Source organism: Lemur catta, chromosome 10 (genome assembly GCF_020740605.2).
Source record: "Lemur catta isolate mLemCat1 chromosome 10, mLemCat1.pri, whole genome shotgun sequence".
NCBI classification, from domain to species: Eukaryota; Metazoa; Chordata; class Mammalia; order Primates; family Lemuridae; genus Lemur; species Lemur catta.
The window spans coordinates 39,092,820-39,113,989 of NC_059137.1; the positions used below are offsets into that span (position 1 = coordinate 39,092,820).

Genomic DNA, 21,170 nt, shown 5'->3' on the forward strand with positions numbered 1-21,170 from the left:
TCTGAGTCTCACTCAAGAAGTTCTAATGTATTCGGTATAGGGTCCAGCTTGGCTATAAGGACTTTTTGAAATCACAGGTTACTTTAATATGCAGCAAAATGTGAGAACCACTGGATGAGAGAGTACGCTTGTGTAAAAAGAGTAAAAGCCAGTGCAAAGGACAACGTAGTCCCTCCTTCTTCCAACCCTTTATCCCCCCCCACCTTCCCTCTCCTCCTTCCTGGAAACATTTAGCATTTATCGAGCACCTATTACATGTCAGAAAATGTACTAGGTAGTAAAAATACAAGGCAAACCAGACAGTTCCTCTCCACATGTTTACAATTTAGTCTGACTCTGGCCTCACCTGAACAAATGTTGCATGTGATGATGGGCCCCAGCCACAGTCACCTCCCAATCCTCAGGTGCCATGCTCTGCACTGCTATAATGACTTTCCACAGGTAGCTGCTGCTCCCATGTCAAGTTACTACTACTGCTTGATCTCAGTTTAGTCCTCCATGCCTTAACTTTCATGCCTGAGTTCAAACTCCTCTGATCATACCATATACCTCACTCTGATTACATACATCATAGATGTGTTATGTTCTCACATATTCGATGTTTGTTTTCCAACTAGACAGAAATCACTAGCAAGGAGTTAGTAAGCGTTGGGGTCCTTAATAAATGCTTAATAAAATACTCATTGAATGAAGGAAATAATTATGCATATGAGTGAATATGAGTCTGTTTTTCTTATTTGTTGCTTCATTAAAAAACTACCCTAAAACTTAGTGGCTTAAAATAGTAACCAGTTTACAACCTCTTATGATTCTGAAGGTTAAGGGCAACCAGGACTGCAGCCATCTGGGGGCTCCACTAGGCTGGAATATTCAAGATGACCCTGTCTCATGTCTGGCACCTTGGGAGGGGAGGACTAGAGGCTGGTTTCAGTTGGCGCAGGGGAGCTGCTCAGACCTCTTTTCCATGTAGTCTCAGATTCTTTCCCTCTCTGCATGGCCACTGCACCTAGTTTCTCTAGCACCTTCTCTAGCACCAGATTTCTTAAAGCACCTTTTACAGTGCTTGTAAAGAAGCATTCTAAGAGAAGCAATGCAAGCTGCCAAGTCTCTTAAAGTCTAGGTGAAAAGCTGGTACGGTACTACCAATATTTCATTGGTCAAAGCAGTTACGGGCACATTCCAAAATCAGTGAGAAAAAATAAAAATAAAAATACAGACCTCTCCTCCTTACAGGAGAGTCTTAAAGAAGTTGAGAATGTCTTTAATTCATCACAGAAACTAAGGCAAAAATGTATTGTGCTTCTTTCTTTTCTTTTCTTTTTTTAGCTGTAAATAGAGTCTTTTACTTTTATTTTTATTTTATTGTGGTAAGAACACTTAGCATGAGATCTACCCTTTTGGCAGATAAAATTTTTTTAATGTACAATTCAGTATTGTTAACTATAGATATAAGGTTTTACAGATCTCCAGAACTTACTCATCTTGCATAACTGAAACTTTATACCAGTTGATTCACAACTTTCCATATTCTCCCCACTCCCAGCCCCTGGAAACCACCATTCTACTCTTTGATTCTATGAGTTAGACTATTTTTGATACCTCATATAAGTGGAATTACACATTATTTATTTCTCTGTGACTAGCTTATTTCATTTAGCATAATGTCCTCCTGATTCACCCATGATATTGCATGTTGTAGGATGTCTGTCTTTTTTAAGGCTGAATAATATTCCATTATATGTATATGCTGCATTTTCTTTATCCATTAATCTGTTGATAAACATTTATGTTATTTCCATATCTTGGCTATTGTAAATAATGCTGCAGTAAACATGGGAGTGCATTCTTATCTCTTTGAGGTCCTAATTTCGATTCCTTTGTGTATATAACAAGAACCAGGATGGCTAGAGCATATGGTTGTTTTACTTTTAATTCTTTGAGGAACATCCATATTGTTTCCTGTAGCAGTTGCATCATTTTGCATTCCCACCAACACTATAGAAGGGTTTCAGTTTTTCTACATCCTATCCAATATATGGCAAAGGAAACAGTCAACAGAATGAAAAGGTAATCTATGGAATGAGATAAAATATTTGAAAACTGTGTACGTGATAAGGGTTTAATTTCAAAAACATATTTTAAAAACTCCTACTAATCAATGTCCCCCCAAACCTAGTAACTTGATTAAAAAATGGACTAAGTACTTGAATAAACATTTCTCCAAAGAAGACATACAAAAGGGACAGGTGTATGAGAAGATGCTCAATGTCACAAATCATTAGGGAAATGCAAATCAAAACCACAATGAGATAGCACCTTACACCTGTTAGATGGCTATTATTCTATAAGCAAAAGGCATAAAATGTTGATGAGGATGTGGGGAAATTAGAACTCTCTATTTTCTTCAAAACAACCTAAATGTGACTCAGATCTCTTGTTTGGCTAGGCTGCTGGAAATGTTCATATCAGCCATTCTTGAAGATTCCTCTACAAGGGTTTCATGTAGTGGTGAGGCACTGGGGTGCTTTCTGCTCAGCATTCCTCAGTCCTCACTGCTTACAGAGAGCACCCGTTATGGCAGCAAGCCTGGTCCTTTCAGGGGCAGCTATTTTACAGCCAGTGTGCCAGAGGATATGGGGTACTATGTATGAGTGGACATGCCTTCATAAGTTCACCCAGTCATTCTATACTAAGATATTCCCCTTTCCTTAGTTTTCCTCAAATAGAGGAAATTACCTCTGCCTTGTGAGAGGAAGAATGAACATCTCTAACTCCTCATCAATAACTTCATTACATCTTCTTTGGTTTGTTTTAGGACTAGGGCTAGGTTTTCCTGTTCTGTAATAGGTCTCCGTTGCCTAGCTTAGTCTCTTCCTCTTTGGTCCCTGCTATTTAACTTTTTATTTTGAAATAATTTCAGAAAATTTTCAAGAAGAGTGCAAAGAATTCCCATACTCCTTTTATCAAGATTCTCTTAATGTTCAAATTTGCTTCATATGTATCTTTATGTCATCGGTGTTATACAATTCACATCACTTCGTGCAGAACAGTTCATATTTCTTTACGTGGTACAATTCACTGTGTATTTCCTACAAACAAGAATATTTCTTTACATTATAACACAATAATAATTAAAATCAGGGAATTAATGATACATATTCAGAGTTTTTTAACTGTCCCAATATTATCCTTTACAATGAAAGAAAACTCCACTTCATGCATTGCATTCAGGCATCACGTCTCTTTATTCTCTTTTATTCCAAAACATTTCATCTGTCTTTCTTTGTCTTTAATGGCATTGGCATATTTAAAGAATACTAGACTGATATTTGGTAGAATGGCCATCAATTTAGGTTTGTCTGATGTTTCCTCACGATTTAATTCATGTTATTCAATTTTGACAGGAATACCACACAGTTAGGTTCTCAGTTCATGCTGTCAGGAAGAATTGCTGATGACGTTAGCTTTGATCAGTTTGGGGTTTCTGCATTGTAAGTTACTATTTTTTGTGTCATTAATAAATATCTTGTGTAATTAATAAACACTTTGAAACAAGATAACTATCCCATTCCTAGTTGCAGTTTCACTCTTTAACATCTGTTGTTATTTTAGGCCTGAATCAATTATTATTATATTATGATGGTTGCCAAATGGTGATTCCTCTTTTTCTTTCCTTCCAACTGTTTCGGTTCATACTGTTGGGATGTGAGCCAGATACTGAGTGCTATGTTTAAGTAGAGAAGTTGGGATGACTATATTAAATAGGCAGGAAGAAGGATAAGTAGGCCCAAGAGACATTTTCCAGAGCCTGTAATGAACAGCTCATTTTCGTGACTTTCTTATAAACAGGGCTGATAGATTCTTGAGTCAAATCCTCATGTATGTTCTATATTTTTATCTGGTAGTGGGTATATGGTTTTATATATATATTTGTATACGTGTGTGCATATATATATAATTTTATAGTGCTTAATATTTTACCTTTTACTACATGTAAATTATACCTCAATAATTAAAAAGAGCCACAGAGCAAAAATTATAAATAAATAAGAAAGATCTAATTTAGCTGCTCAGTTGCATAGCATTGTATATGGCTTGAAACATGGCATAAAACTTTAAAAAATATGCTCTACCCTGAGTAAAGAGATATAGCTAATATGGGGATCATTAAATATTATAAAATTAGGACAGTGGCTCTATAATAACATGTAGTGGTCACTTAAGATTTAATAATTTTCAGATAAAGAAATTAAAGCCAATGTTTTTCAAAAAGTCTTTTTTGAAAAACAAAAATTTCTTTTTATGAAAAGAAATTATTTTTTTCTTATGATGTTTATAAGGTCAAATATTTTGCATATTGATATAAATATTTTTAAAATAAGATAATTAGAATTTTGCCTACAATGGAGATTCACCCCTGGATTTCTTTAAGTTGGCAATTACCCTTTGACTTTACAATATGGTTTGATTTACAAAATGGCAACAATTTTAGTAACTTAATTGGTTATTCTCTGTTTACCTCTCCTCCTCCCATAAGCTCTCTGTCCTACTTCTGTGCCTCAGGGCTGAGCCTACGGATGTAGCTCCAGGGCTTCTTTGCACTCTTCCTTCTGGTTGAATTTGGCCAAAGGGAAAGCAGATGAGAAGAAGAGAGGTTGGGTTATTTCTTCTCCTTCCCCCACTTTATGCGTCGGCACTCTGGCTCTGGTCTAATTCTCTAAAATTATAGCTCTTTCTAGAAACTTCTATGGCTCTAGCTCTCATCATGTTCCTACTGTTTCTTTTTCTATTGTTTTAGGCCTAAGCCTTTATTTATTGATTTTTTTTCCACACAGGAACTTATGTTTATTTCAGAGAGAGAGAGAGAGAAAGGGAGAGGGAGTTGTCTGGTCAGAAGCACAACATAAAAGGTTAAGAGTTTAAAGACGTCTTACATTCTGCCTTAATGGCAGCATTATCAGTAGGAAGAAAGAGTTATCTTACTGCCTGCCATAGGAGGAGGGTATTTTTACAGAGCAGACCAGCACATTTTATGATATATGGATTATGAAGGAAAAAATCTTGTCAGGTCTTCGCTATAGACTCTGGACTTTCCAGCGTTGTGAACTGATATCCCTTGCATGGTCTGGTAGACATATAACTTCTCACACAAAGATCCTCTGTATTTGGGCGAGAGATGACTTTTCTTCTTCTGACTTGTTGAGCATTTTCAGGCTTCTGTATTTTCTTCAAAATGCCAACAAGTTGCACATAATCTATGCACATTCATTGAGCCCCCAGAATACCACTGGTGACACTGTAGCAGAGCTGCTCCCACAGGCTTGCCCTGATCTAGGAGTCTGAGGCTGGAATGTGATGTCCACGGCTCCATTCACTTGCTTCTACTTTTAGTTGCCCCATCATTTTTCAATATTCCTTATTGCTTCCTTTTCCTTGCATATTTGTAACTAGTCTCTTCATTAAATTATCCTCAAAATAATGCTTTAGTTACTTGCATTTTCTCCTGAGACCATGAAGGATGCAATACCACAATTCAGGGGAACAACTCAGAAAAATTAAGTTTCTATTAAATAGCTAATGAGTGATAACAAATAGGAAACAGACTTGAAAGTGTGGCCTCATCTGTGCATTTTGTCAGGTGCCTTCACTACAGACTCTTCAGTGAAATCCATCAGTAGTTCCTGACTAGCCTCCTGGGGGATATATATTTTTTCTGTCATATGAAAAAGCAGGTGATATTGATTTTATCAGTTGTGCAAAACTATTTTTAAAATATTGTTGAGAGACTTAGAGAATGGAGATAGGTCATGTTTTAATACTTAAAAAGCACTTGCCACATGACTTGAAACTTTGTGAACTTTCTTATACATAAGCTTATTTTCACTAAAATGCAAATAAAATAAAATGGTTCCAAAATATGTGGTCAAGTGTTGTTGGAGAGAGATAGGAGAGGAAATAGGGCTCTTTTAGAGATAATCCTCTCTGAATAAATGATTAAGCACTAGAATGGATATCATAGTCAAAGTCTAGCCTCATTTGTTTTAGTGATCCTGCTTCATTTAGGCAAAATGCCTCTTTATAACTTAGGCAGTTAGGCAATGAAGTCAAAGAATGGCTAGAAGGAAAAAAAAAAAAGATTAGAAAAGTCATTCCAGTAAAGCTGGGAAGTGAATGGATATTTAACTTATTCTCAGATTCATTAGTCTTACAGTCTATTACTTTAAAATGCAGAATAGCAGTCATGTATTATACTTAAATAAATCAAGAAAGGATCACTTTCAAAAATGCCAGATGTTTTGTATTTCTCTGGTGGCAATATAAATCTGCAGTTTAGCTATGGTAAACATATGTCAAAAATACACACTTGTTTAAGGGAGTCACAAACAGTTCAAAAATGAAGCATTTCGAATAATGCATCAGTAAGCAAAAGGTTTAGGTTTGTTCATGCTACTTAAAAATGAACTAAATATCTCAAACAATACCATATATCATTATAAGTATGGACATTATGAACTAAAAGTATAAAAACCTGCAGAATATTATCTGCAATCCTGAGGATAATGTGCTAGCTTCCTGAGCTAATTTTTATACTTTAAGTGTATATATTTGTATCCAACATATTAAGGAATATTTGTAATACTTTATTTCTTAATGAAAAAGGAACATACGGACATATATTTAAATTGTTAAATCTAGGTGGTAGGTATATGTGTCTGTTGTATTTTTGTGTACTTTTAAAATATTTCAAAATATACTGTTGGAAATGTTTCATGCTTCATATAATGTGTGAAAAGAAAAATCAGAGAAAAACTGAAGTTATACAGGGATAAACACCACAAACTGTGTATCTACAAAAATGAACACACTATGTGACTGAAAAGGCAAAACAATTGCTACCTCCAAAGAGTCGCCTGTAGGAATGGCAAGTCTGCCATTAGGTGGATGGCAGGTGACTGGGATAGGATCAAAACAAGTGCAGGGAAAGTTCTTACACAATCGAAAGGCAGTTCTTCTGAAACTAAAGATTCAGTAATTCTCTAATCACCCTGAAAAGAGGTGAAGTCATCTTTTGAAATGGATTTAGCTAGAAAAATGTGAAGTGAGTGTGGCTGGTGTGGGGGACAGGGAGACAGAGATGAGGGACACTGGAGAAGGTCAAGCTAAAGAATTATCAAGTGGTGTTTTGAGAACCTTGGTAAAATTGAAATCCACTGTTCTATAGTAGTGTGGACTTATTTATTTTAATATTTTTCTCTATAACTGCTTAGACGTGAAATGTTTTAAGATTGACCTAAAGTTTTGCAGAGTGGATGCAGTAGCAGGACAAGCTGCAAAAAGCTGAGAGTGAAGGAGAGAGAACGAATGAGGTTGCCAACAATAGGGTTCAAATGGGAAGGAAGGAAGGAAAGAAACCCAAGCGGGAACTGACAGATTGGGAGAAAATGAAGGTGTCATGGGACTGTGGATCTCAGTATAGTGGAAAATGTGTGCAGTGCGAATAAGAGAATGAATGAGGGACTAGAAGGCTAGAAGGCTGACATTTTTTTGAAACTCTAAATACGATGACAAAAATCTAATATATGGACAGAGAGTGGAGGCTGAAATGGAATAAAATTGAAAGTCATTGGATTTAAAACAAAATCTTGAAAGACAATTCTTTTGAAATCTATTGGATCAACCTCATGGACATTGAACTCTTCTAGGAATATGACAAGAGTTAGGTGTTAACAAACACTTTGTACTCTCCTCCAAAGTCCTCTATGAATATGGGAAATAATGAAAATATCTGTAAATGATCATGTTGAGGAGTGATGTAGCCAGAGCCAGTGGTCTAGAGAAAGTAATGAAGATGAAAGAAAATACTACTATATTTCTCCTTCCCTAGAGATAAGATGGTTGTGTGGTGGTGGGGCGAGAACTACAGAAAGTGACGTCCCTGAGAGAGAATGGTTTTAGTGTAGATTCAAAGATAGAACCATTGAGCAAAGAGGTTAAAGGCATTTTTTTGTGACAAGACAGGAGTCCGTAATATACAGAGGAAAGGATCAGGAAGAAAGTCAGCCAGAGCGGATGAATAGGGAAAAATTTAATATGTAGTTTGCAGAGAAAAATGAGAGGACGGGTGATCTAGACTATGTGTATTTGGTGGTCAGAACTGAGTTCTCTAGATGGGATCAACTGACCTCATGTTCTGAAATTAGAAGTCGAGTTGCTTCCCAGCCTGTATAAATGAGACCCCGAGATTTTTCAGACCCTAAGTTTAGCCAGATACCAGTAATTTGATTGTAGCTCTCAGTAGTTCTGGTATAGAGGAAAAAGTTACATTTCTTTGTATAATCTTTGTAGTTTTCTTTTTCTTCCATATCTATGTATGACATTTTTTTTTTTACAAAATAATAAATAATTAATCAATACCTACTCTACAACTAATATTAACCTCTCAGTTTTTCTTTCTTCTCACTTCTGGGCCTTTTCACATTCTTTCTATTGCCTTCATTGGAATGTCCTTCCCTTTGCTTCTACAATGCAGTCATTCCTATGCAGTCTTTTGATAGCAACTGAAATGACGCTGTCCTAGAAGTACCTTCTCTGATACTCTTCCAGCACATGGCACTGATAATTCACCAAATTAGCTTAGGTCTCCTTGGAACTTACTCTCATTGCTGACTCTACTTTTCATTTCTAGAACATACAATGATTGTATTTATGGAATTATTTTCGGGAATATTTATTTATTGTGTTTTCAAAGCTAGAACATAAGATTTAAGATCACAAGTATAGAGTCTATTTTGTTGTAGAAACCAAAGGCAACAATGTGAATTAATGGATAGATGAATGAATGAATTATAAAAGAAATTTAAAGAACAACAAGTTATGAAAGAAAAATCCAACATAACCTCACTCTTTTTAGAAAGTCACTATTAATTTTCCGAATTAGCTTCTTATTTTTTTAATGTATTTATATAAAGTTTGCTATCTATATAAGAATGTATATGTGCTAACATAATTTGAGGGGTAATGCTATACGTATGTTTTATAATTTCTTCTATAACTTAATAATTAACCATGTGAATCTTTCCATGTCATAAATATTATAAAAGTTGTAGTAATTTTTATTAAATGATATAACAATTTATTACAATAATATCCTTTTGGACATTTTACAATATTTTGCTAAATAATCAATGATGCTATAAATACTCTTCTACAAATAACTTGTATACATAAAATATATTCACTTCAAATAAATTAGCACAAATGGAATTTGTGGGCCTAAGAGTATGAACAATTTTTATGCTGATATGTATGGCTTAAATTACCTGGTTTACTGTTGAAATGACAACAGTTTTTTTGGTTTTTTTTTTTGAGACAGAGTGTCACTTTGTTGCCTGGCTAGAGTGAGTGCCGTGGCGTCAGCCTAGCTCACAGCAACCTCAAACTCTTGGGCTTAAGCGACCCTACTGCCTCAGCCTCCCCAGTAGCTGGGACTACAGGCATGCGCCACTATGCCCGGCTAATTTTTTTTTTCTATATATATATTTTAGTTGGCCAGATAATTTCTTTCTATTTTTAGTAGAGACGGGGGGTGGGGGGGTGGGGGGGGATCTCACTCTTGCTCAGGCTGGTCTCGAACTCCTGAGCTCAAGCAATCCACCCTCCTCGGCCTCCCAGAGTGCTAGGATTACAGGCGTGAGCCACCGCGCCCGGCTGGCAACAGTTTTTTACTTCTCTCATGAATAAATGGATTTTATTCTCTTACTTTTTGAATCTGGGATTGGTTTTGCAAATTGCTTTGCATAATAGAATGTCCGGGAAATGGCACAGTGCTAGTTCTGAGCCTAGACCTCAAACATCCTTGCATGCTTTTGAATACTGTCTTGGGACCTCGCCTCCACCAAGTGAACAAACCATGTGCATCTGAGCTAATTCAGAACAATTGTCCCAGGTGAGGCCCTAAACAGGTGAGGGATACCAGCACAGATTAGTGGAACATCTTGGTGTGCTTACAGGATAGCGAGCCGCATGAGTGCTTATCATTTTAAGCTATTAAAGTTGGGGGTGGTTTATTAAGCTGCAATAGGTAGCTAATTTATTCTTTTTCAGAAAATGACACTTTTGTGAAGAATGTATAAGAGTGCCAATTTCTCCATTCCTTCAACTGTAGTGGAAAGTACCAGTGTTCATTGTTTGCATATGAGTTTCTTTACTAATAATATGATAAATGTTTTCATATGTTTATTGGTCACTTGTGCTGCTTCTTTTTGTTTAATTTGGCTATCTCTATTCTCCTTTCAAGAATGTGTTTTTAAAAATTATAGGACCTAATTTCAAAAGCAAAAATTTTAAATTTTCCGTCACACTTGTAATTGCTAAGCTGTTAAGGTAGGATTAATTTCTGATCCAACTCAGATCCTCAGCTTTACTTTACCCTTGTATCTTTGGAGCTGGTGCTCTGAATAGATTCTTGTAAGAACAGTGAAATGGAAATAACCCAACATTATTGGGAAAATTTCACAATAAAAATATGTCCTATAGGTGGAACTTAAAAACCAGAAAAAACATTTAAAAATAGAGGGTATTGCCTTTCCTTCATTATGATAGCCTTGTTTCTTCTAATTTAAAAGTTGTTCATGCACATAAAAATGAAACCCAAGGCACAGTTTTCAACTACTTTGTATCTTCACAGAAAAAACAAAACAAACCAAAAACCTATAGGCTACAAAGAAAAAGTGGGATTAAAAACTTATTTGGACAGACAGATGATTTAAGGCCCCAAAAGTTTAGCAAAATTTGTCCAAGTTAAAAACATTAAAACATTGTATGCATTAGATTGAAAACATAATTTAGGTCCCCCCAAATGCATTTTCACTATATTTTTCTATTTTAAACTTTCAGAGATGTGCTTTTGGATTCTTGTTAAAGACATACTTGCACAAACTTGAAAAACATAACCACATGGATTTTCTTTCATCATTATTTCTTCCTGGCACTGAATATTTTTCTTCAAGGATGTCAGTAGCAAAAGATGATGGCTGTGACCTGCTAGGGTAAATACAGTGTGTTGTAAATAAAGTACTATCAGTTCAGTGGCTAAGAATATTCATTTTCAACCTCACACTTAACCAAAAAAAATGTATAATACCACAAAATGTTCTTTTCTCACTCTGAGTACTGTATAAGACTTTCAGTGGTTTATTTTTAAAATTGCAAAGTTTTAAAAGCCTACTCGACATATGGCAAAATGAAGTGGTGCCTGCGATTGTTTTAATTTCAGTTTTAGGCTAATTTTATGGCAATTGCTTTACTGAATAATATTTTTTCTGAACAGTCAATGAATTTATTTAAAAAGATATTTGAATTCAATTTTTTTTTTCATTTCATTATATGTTACTTTTTGTATTGCTTAAGAAATGTTTCTTGAAGAATGAAATGAAAAGAGCAATACTGATGATATTATTAATTGGAATTTGCAACAATTTAGTTGTCATATCTGAACCTCTCAGGTCAGACAGCCATATAAGATAAAAGGATGAGTTTAGGAATCTGTGTGAGAGCAGAGAAGGGAAAAGTAGCGTTTTGAAGACCCACCTAAGTTGTGCTTCCCAATCATAGGATGGCCTCTTGTCTTTAGTTAGGCTAAATTATCTTGACTAGAAGAATAATGATATAAGATGAGGTAATACTAGAAAGTAATTTAATGTTAAAATATTGTGCATGATCCTAAACCAATAAAGGACTATTATCTTGTTATTCTGCATGAAGACTCACTGTCCTTGATTATGGCCAAAGAGTCTATGGAATACCAATGAGTGAGGTAAATAAAAGAAGTGGGGGACTAGAGTCACAATACTTTTTAGGGATGGTGTATGATAATCTAAACTCTTCAATGTCACTATGTTTTTGGTCAAAACTCTTCATTTCTCTGAGCCTGACCTTCCTTGTTATTAAACTGAAATTTTTATTTCATGATTTTTTAATTTTAATTTAATTTAATTTAATTTTAGTTTAGTTTGACAGAGCCTTGCTCTGTCACCCCAGGTAGAGTGCAGTGGCATCATCGTAGCTCACTACAACCTCAAAGTCCTGGGCTCAAGCAATCTTCCTACCTCAGCCTCCTGAGTAGCTGGGACTACAGGCACATGCCACTGCATCTGGCTAATTTTTCTATTTTTTCAGTAGAGATGGGGTTTCCCACCTCAGCCTTCCAGAGTGCTAGGGTTACAGGTGTGAGCTAATGTGCCCAGCATATTCCATGATTCTTTTAAGTGGTTGGCAGTGCTCTCATTCTGTGAGGGCCTTTGAACCAAATTATACCCAAGGGACTGAATGAATTTAATGGCAATATTGAGTCATTTCATTCATATTTTGCAATAAAAGTGAATCACTTTGAGTTTTATCCCCTTCTTTATGTCTAGCAACTCTGATCTCAAGATGAGTCTCTCCCACACTACTTCTAGAGGTTTCCCTTTGTTCTTAGAAAGTATGTGCAGCATAGTGGTAATAAGTTCAGTCTATGGAGTCAAGTTATCTAGTTCAAATTTGCCAGCTGTGTGACCTTGAACAAATGACTTTTTCTGCTCATGCATTAGTTTTAGCACCTGTAAAATAGGAATAATAGTAATAGAACTTATCTCTTAGTTATACTGTGAGTATATATTAATTAATACATGAAAAACCTCTGGAGCACTGTCTGGCATGTAGTAGGAGCTCAGTCATTATTAATTATTATAAATAATGATATTTGAATAAGGCCATTGTTAATCGCAATATGATTTATGTTTCTGGTCACTTACACATAAATATACTTTATAAGTGGTGATTAATTAATGCTGTGCTTAACCAGGGATTGTCTTTTATACACAAAGTATAGATGTGTATATTTATTAACATTTCAATTAATACAACTCATTTCTTTCAAGAACAAGAAAATGTTGAAAAGTGCTGGTGATATAAAAAAATTACTTGATGTAGAGTAAATCTTAGGATGTAGAGAAGGAAATCATAGAACCCTACTTTTCTATCACATCTTCAAGATTTTGATGGCATCAGAAATTAATATGTTCAGGTTAGTGGAATGATGCATTAAAAGAAGAGATTTTTACGTAGAATTAAGGAGGTGGTATAGGAAGACAGCTTAAATTTACCAAGTATTATACAATATAGGAAAATTGGATTTGTAAAATATAAGTGGCAGGGTAACAAACTCTTAAATATAATATATAAACACCATGCATAGCAAATAATCAATAAAATGTAAGATTTAATTATTAGAAAACAAACAAAATTATGCCTTTGTAGTAAAATTCACTTCTAATACTGGAAAATTCACGTTAGCAGATGGGGCAAGTTATAGAAAAGCTCTAAGTACAGTATATTACTTTTATCAGTAAAATAAAGAAAAATTGGTAAAATGAGAAAAATCACAGTTTCTACCTTACAGATTTGCTGTGAAGATGACATGCAGTAGTACTTGTGAAGGGCTTGGCACATTGTCTGACACAGCAGTTCGCAAGGTGTGGTCCACAGAACTCTTCAAGTCCTTAAGGCTCTTTCATTAGGTCCATTCAGGCAAAACTATTCTCATAGTAATACGAGAATGTTATTTAGTTTTTTCACTCTGTTAACATTTGTACTGATGGTGCATAATCCATGGTGTGACAAAATGAGAAATATGCATAAAGCAAGAATTTTTGCTTTCTGAATTACTATGATTGTCTTAAGGAAAAGCATTTGAGCAATGCTACAGTTGAGATGTGAACTAACCCCTTTTTTCATTGAACACTATTTTTACTTAAAAAAATGACTAACAGGCAAATATGGTTATTGAAACTTGGATATCTGATGGACTTTTTTTTTGAAAATGAACAAAAGGAGCTTGTGATTTCAAGGAAAACAATTAAAAGTTAATAGCTGGGAAGATAAAATTCAAGATTTCAAGCAAAAATTAGGATTTTGGAAAAGTTGTATCTGCCACCATGAACTCAACATGACAATACTTAGAACATTTTCTGGTGAGATCAACAGTGACATTAATAAATGTGGGTTTTTTTTATATTGTCTAATGACATGTGTCAACATTTGTTTGGTTTGTATAATTCGGTGGACCAGTATTTTCCAAATGATCAAAATTATGCTCATGTAAAAGATTTATTCAATGTGCAATGAAGACCAAGAGATTTTTATGTAGCAGAATATGGTAAGTTCATTAATGTGATTCCAGATTCCACATTGTGACTAATCTTTAAGAAACTACCTCTTGCCAAATTTTGGTATAGTAATTAAAAAAATACAATTATCTGAAATATTTAAAAATACTCCTTTTTCCAACTACATAGCTGAGTGAGGCTGATTTTTATGTATATATTAAAATAACATCTTGTAATATATTAAACACAGAAGTTGATATAAGTATTCAACTATCTTCTATTAAGCCTGATATTAGACGTTTGCAAATATATAAAACAATATCACCCTTCTAACTAAACTTTTTCTTTTAAAAATATAGTTATTTTTCATAAAATATATTGTTTGGGGTAACATTTGATGAATTTAATATATTTTAAGATAAAGCCATTCATAAGTATAATAAAAAATTTCATTTTTAATTTCAAATGAGGTAACATCAGTAGATACAACTTACACAAACAGGAGCTTGGGATAAGGTGGGGAACCTCAATACTTTCTAAAGTAAATGTTTCCTGAGAAAATGTTTGAGGACTGATGTTCTAGTACAGAGATATTTCTCAACACGGTTTAACAATCACTGTTTTCTGTGTATCAGGATACATGTGTTTTACACTATTTCAGGTAATGTTGGACTACTATATGGGATTCAATTGTACTCCACTAAAAAAATGATGATTAATTTTAGAGATGAAAATTTACAGTCTTCCATAAATTCAAAGAATTTAAGTAGCACTGGCCCTATTTTTCAAAACCAGTATGTTTTTTCTTATGTTTTAGATTACATTAGCTAGTATAGAATGTAATTGGGTTCATCCACAGTGCTCTGTTTATACAGCAAAGTGGGTACTTCTAGAAAACATTCATACAGCAACTATAATGATACCAGCATAATCTTAGATAATTACATATTTTATTAATCAATGTGTACTTACTGAGAGCTAGCTAGCACACCCATAAGTGCTTATAAGTTACCAAAAATATACATGACTCTGGATCCTAAGGAGCTTAGCATTTTTAGTGGGCTAGTGGAGACATTGACACACAATTAATGGTATGAATAAATTTTTATTTTCTTCCACATCTCTTTTAATATACTTTCTTTAAAAGCATATATAGAATTGATTCTTAAATCCTTTTAGTGAAACATGGTGGTTTGATATTAAAGACATTATTTGGGGCCCAAATGTAAGTTTTATAGATTACCTGTACCAGTTACTAATTTTGAACTTTTGAAAATTTATTAACTACTATGAAATTAATATAAATATTTAATTAAATCAAGTTTATAAAATTGTTGGTGCATAGTACATGCTCAGTAAATATAAATTCATTTTCCTCTAATGAAAACTGATACTAAATAAAATTCCCCACCCAATTCTAGTTAGTTTCTATAATAAACTTCCATTCTAGAGGTGGAAGAGAAGCAGTTCACTTTCGCAATACTGTATATATCACATGTAGATAGAAATTCAATTTATGGTTCCCTTTGCAATATCTCTTCATATATAAAAATGTTATTTTTTTCCTAAGACTGAGGTAAATGTCACATACTAATCTCTTTGAATTTCAGTTAACTCTTTTAAATAGATAAATTCCATTCTGACTGGCCTGGCTGAATACCTTTAATTTTTGGTGTACCCTTTAAAATTATATGAAAGCCTAGCCTTCATTCAGAACAAAAGACAATAAAATGGACAAAGTTTAATGATGTGACATTTTGTTTTATTTATTTAACTCAAATTACAATTTGTAATATAGATAAAAAGAATGCAGGCATCTTAGGGCAAAGACATCACCAAAAGTTTAAATAAAATGAAACAAAATGAAATAAAAGGCTTTGGCTTATTTCATGCCTGTTTTTACAAACTACTTTCATCTCTCCTCTTATGGAGCTATTTGTGTTTTAAAATATACTGGACTGTGGAGATTTCTGCTTCTAGCCATGATGGTGATACGGGAACTAGACTAGTTCTTCTGTTTAAAACAATTATAAAGCTAGATAATGTATGAGACAATTGTTTTTAGACTTTGGCAACACACAGCACATGTATATAATTCTGGAGAGAAAGACTATGACTTGAGCTCAGTGATTGTTCCAGCTCTTTCCCCACCTGACCACTTTCCAGATCATTGCATAGAGTGGTGAAGCTCAAGAAGAAAACTGCATTTCAGTGAAGCTGACTTTGATGTTTGGGGCTGCTGGTGTGACTGAAGTTTGTAGCAGAGGATATCAAAGAGAGGGGCCTTGTGCAGAGAAGGAGCACCAGAAATCAACATTGCTGTCTCCTGAACGACAACACCCTTGTTTTCCTCCTGTTACTAGTTACTCTTTTTTTGCCTTCTCTGCTTGTTCCTCCACTAATCCCCAATCTCTTGATGTTAGGATGCCAGTGGCTCCTTACTCAGCCTTTGCACATCTTTTCTTTTCTTTCTATAGACACCACTTGGGTGATCTTATCCAGTTCCAAGGCTTTAAATACCTCTATACCAGCCACATGTTGATGGCATCCTTGTTTATATCTCCAACTCAGACCTTCCTCCCAAACTCCAGATTTACATAAATGGCTTCCTATTCAGCACTTTCACTTGGATACTTAACAAACATCTCAATTTGTATGTGTCCATAGAATATAGAAAGATTTACAGTTTCATATAGTCCCTGAATTAGAAAGAGTAATTAGGCCGAGGGTGAGGTGACGGGAAACACTTGGTCCTGTCAATCCTAACAAACCCAGATGAACAGGAATTTAGAACAAGCAGTAACTTCAGATTATTACAAAAAGAAGAACCAATCACCCAGTTCCTTATCTCTTATCCTTAGTCCCAAAGTAATATAATATTTCTAGAATGAATTTGGTTGTTGATGAGTTCTATGTACTAACAGCTTTGAGATAAGAATTTAATTGTACCAAAAATGCATATTCCTCCAGAGTCATGGGGATAGGTTATATCTCAATACCTCCTAGCAAAAGAATCTGCAACTAAGCAGTCTCTTGTAGTGGTCAGGATTTGGTCACCTTACATTATATGGTACACACTCTTTTTGCCCCATCCCAAACAATCCCTTAACCAGACTACTCATTTCTTAAAGCTCTTGTCATCAAAAGTAGGTCCTGATTTTCATGGACCTATCCCCCTCAGGGATATTTCATCCAATTAACTTATTTATTACTTGCAAGTTAAATGTATTAATAGTGTTGGACAACTTATCATTGCCTGAAAAGCTTTATCTTGTTTATTGCTCAAACTTTATTTACATCAGATACTGAAAGATATTGTAGTTAGATTTGATGACCTTATAATATCTAATTTCTAGGAATTGGGGTGGGGGAGAGACAGAGAGAGCAAGGTTTCCCCGAAGAGAAGGAGTTTAATTTTCTCAGTTACCAGGTTACCAGTGTGTAAAGATAATCTTGAAAGAAAAGCCACTGGGCCCTGATATTATCCTGTACTTCCCAAGAGCTAGTATGTAGCTTATGAATAGGTCATTTGTCATGAACAAGGTAGGTAGCAAAAAAAAAAAAAAAAAGAAAGAAATTCCTTAGAAGCTGCTCTAGATACTTGGAATGTACATATTCTTTTATGTCTCTATATTTGGATTTAGTTTTTATATGTCATTACACTTTGGTTTTATTTTTGCTGTTTTGGTATATTTGTTATTTTTCAATGTGTCCATTGGTAGAGATAGGAACATATTTGACATAAAGAAAATATAGATAGCTATAAATATAAATATACACTTAGATGGATATTCAACAAAATGCTAATATAGGTTATCTCTGGATACTGAAATTATAAATTGTTTTTAATTTTGTTGTACTCTTCTGTTTCATCTAGATTTCTGTAGTCAGCATGTAAAAAATGGATTAATTGGGAGACTTAATCCAGCTCTTAGAAAAAAAGCACCTAATACAATAAGATTACATAAGTTTGACTACAAACACAAAGGCAGTTAAAAAGTTTAATTCTATCCATTTAGATTGATGGGGTTATTAGGTTGATAAAATTAGGAAATGCTATATGAGTATGAGTGTGAGTAGAGTAGCTATATTTCAGAGATTATTTCTCACTCTATCCTTAAAAAGGTATTGGCAGGATTTCAGTGTGGTTAGATGGAGTTGTAGTTCTTTAAGTGACCATCAGAATGTGGGTAGATTAATATTTTACATCAATCCCTGGGAGGTTCTATGGTAGAGTTCTGAATCTGACCATATTTTATTCAACAATTTCCTCAATAAAAACAGATGATATGCTTATTGTATTTGTAAGTAATAAGGTATCCAGCTTAGCTGGTATCAGACAAAAGCAGCTTGTTGAGAGAATATATAACTGGAAAAAGGTATTATATGAAGTTTACATAGAGCAAGAAATTTAAAAATTGTTGCACTTCTCTGAACTTATGGAGGTGGATGTTAAAAGTTGTTAACCAGAAAAGGGGCTTCAAGTCCAGAATTGCTAATTGATTATACAGATATTAGAAAGATGACATAAGAAAATTTGATTTATAATGGATAAAGCCACAAACTGTATATGCAAATGGCTTAAAATATATGAAACCTAACATATATATTGAATATGAGTTTATCTAAAAACAATAAGAACCCATTTTAAGCTACAAGTTTCTTGTATTTGTGTATGTGTTTCATCTATTTGTGCATGTGTGTGCATAGTCTGCAACATCTCTAAGTCTCAATGTGACTTAATGTTGAAATGTGTGGATTATTTCTGTAGGTGTCCTTGCCAACTGCTCATAAATTGCAGGTGGGTTCACTGAGAGGCTTCTGCATAAATTTATGGGACTATCAATTTTCTGGTTAATTGATCTTGTACTTGATGATTCCAAACATGTTCTGCTCCATCAAATGCAATGTCATTCTTTTCCCAGGGGCCAGTTGATTTCAGTGTCTGTAAAATGAATGTTATTAAAAAAAAGGTTTTATATCACCCTTTGCCATACTTGGAAATACAAATAACAAAAAAATCATACAATCCTAGGAATACGAAAAGCTTTTCAAACACATGACACAAAACCTCTGAATTATAAAGGGAAAACACACAAACACATTGCACCTCACACACACACACACACACACACACACACACACACAGTAAAGGAATAAAAGAAAACATATTTGCAATACATTTGAAAAGGGCTAAAAATGCCTCTGTAAACAATGATGTGATCTGTAGAAGAAAAGCTGGAAAGGCATAAACAAAATGATTAGCAAGGATATTTATACAAAGAGGAACTTAGAAGTAATTTATTTCTGCTTCCTATACATTTGTATTTTTAGCAAATCATTTGCATTATTTTATAATAAAAATATATCTTCAAACTGTGGTCCTGTTGCCCTCTCTGCTTTCCTTTGTTAAATTCTTTTATACTCTTAATAATTTATAAATAATACAACAAATCTGTTTGGAAACTGCTTCTAGTTTCTTTGTGTGTGTGTGTGATTCTTCAGGGAATATGCTTACATGTGAGCACTTTGTTGGGTTATCTGTCAAAATAGTTTTAATTCTTCCATCCAATCTCAGTGCCTTTTATCTCATTTTCTTGCCTAACAACCCTGGCTAGAACTTCCAGTATGTTGTTGAATATAAATGGCAGGAGTGTACACCCTTATTTTCTTCCTATTCTTAAGGGAAAAATGTTCAGTCTTACACCATTAAGTGTGGTGTTAGATGTAAACTCTTCAATGATGTACTTTTATCAGGTTCAGGAAGGATCCTTCTATTTTAGTTTGTTGAGTGTTTTAATAAGAGACAGATGTTGGATTTTTGCCAAATAATTTTTCTGTATCTGTGGAGATGATCACGTGAGTTTTGTCATTTATAGTATTAATATAATGTATTACCTTGCTTTTCAGATGTTAAAACAAGCTTGTGTTTCTGGGATACATTCCGGTGCATCAAGGTATGTAATCCTTTATATACACTGCAGGGCTCAGTTAGCTGCTATTATGTTGAGGAATTTTGTATCTATATTTCCTTAGGTTCTACAGTATTGTTGTTTGTGATGGCTTTTTACGGCATTATTATTTCAGCAATACTAGTTTCATAGAATAAGTTGAGAAGTATTCTTTCCTTTTCTATTCATTTTGGAAGAATTGCTAAAAGATTAATGAAACCATTTGAACCTGAGCTTTTCTTTATTGTAACTTTGCAGTTTCAAATACTAGTTTTTCACTTATATTTAATTCCGATTTTCTACTTCTTGAGGCAGTTTGGTAGTTTCCATAATTTGGGGAATTTACTCATTTTATTTAGCTTATCAAATGTGTTGGCATAAACTTGTTTCTGGTATCTTGTTATCATCTTGCTTTTATTCCTGTAAGATCAATAGTGATGTCTTCTGTTTCATTCCTGATATTGGCAATAGATTCTTCTCTCTTATTTTCTTGGTTACTTAGCTAAGTTGTCCATTTTCAATCTTCTCAAATAATCGACTTTTGATGTGTTGATATTCTCTATTATTTTTCTATCTTTGTTTTTCATTTATTCCACTCTCATTTTTGTTATTTCCTTTCTTCTATTTGCCTTTATTTTAGTTTAATCTCCTTTTCCTAGCTTCCTACAATGAACAGTTTGTTTACTGACATGAACTATTTCTTCTTTTTATATAAGAATTTAGAACTATAAATTTATCTCTAAGAATTAACTTTAAATAATTGTTGTAATGCTGTGTTTAGATTTCCAATTTCTTGATTTCCTTCTTGTATGATTGGTTGAAGAATGTGTTTTTAAATTTTCACATATTTGTAAATTTCCCAAATTTCTGTTGTTTATTTCTAATATTAGTCCGTCATAATTGTACTGTGTAATTTTCAGTGATTTCAAGTATTCTAAATTATTGAGGCTTATTTTGGCATTTTAATTTGTTTTAAGTTTTAACATATGTTCTATTCTGGAGAATAATCCATGGGCACTAAAGAAGAATGTATATTCTATAGATGCCTATTCTAGTTGGTTTTTATTATTTT

General features: G+C 34.0%; 1 long non-coding RNA gene across 1 annotated transcript in view; it reads left to right on the forward strand.

The window, feature by feature from the left end:
* LOC123646279 overlaps window positions 1-21,170 on the forward strand; it is a 240,871-nt gene that overhangs the window by 201,779 nt on the left and 17,922 nt on the right. Inside the window, exon 2 of the long non-coding RNA XR_006737849.1 lies at window positions 20,058-20,104. This is a non-coding gene — a long non-coding RNA (uncharacterized LOC123646279). The remainder of the gene's footprint in view (window positions 1-20,057; window positions 20,105-21,170) is intronic.